Genomic DNA, 747 nt, shown 5'->3' on the forward strand with positions numbered 1-747 from the left:
ACCTAAAGAGTAAAACATCTGAAACTGAAAGAGACACGCAGAATATGATATGATCTGTTTTTCAGATAAAAAGTCAATCAAAAGTTTTGGGTAGATAGCAGTGCTGAGGACAGAGATCAGTAACAAAGCTGCAATGAATATGTACATAGGCTCATGAAGGTTTTTGTGAACCCAGATAAGGTACACAATAGTGGAATTACTGCATATTATTAGAATATATACTATGAATATAATCACAAAATAAACATATCTGTATTTGTCCACTTCGACATGCCCACCAAAAGTTATATATGTTACACTGAATTCATCATCCATTAAGGTTGTTAAAAAACTGAACAGACAGATTATACACAAGGAAATAACTGTGAAAATAGCCGTTACTGAATAAACATGTAACCTGTACTGAAGAGTCTTTTACATTTACCTGACCTGAAAACACACTTAGAGAGTATTCATCTACAGAACTCACAGAATGGTGGAATGGTATTGTAAAAGTATATGAGAGGGGATTATTTAAAATGCAATTATTTCTTAAATTATTTTCTAAATTCCTCAAAAACAGGAGCTCTACAGTTGTGTAAATAATATTTTGCCGGCAGAATAAACTTGTTTTGCAATTTATTCAGTATGTCAGTATTTGTGGACATGTTCCCAGTCTCAGACACCTCATCCAAGTCATGTGATCAGCTACCTCAGTACACAAACAACTATTACTAGGACTATTAAAAAAAAATCTCAATTGAATTA

The sequence above is a fragment of the Epinephelus moara genome, unplaced genomic scaffold (genome assembly GCF_006386435.1).
Source record: "Epinephelus moara isolate mb unplaced genomic scaffold, YSFRI_EMoa_1.0 scaffold429, whole genome shotgun sequence".
Lineage (NCBI taxonomy): Eukaryota > Metazoa > Chordata > Actinopteri > Perciformes > Serranidae > Epinephelus > Epinephelus moara.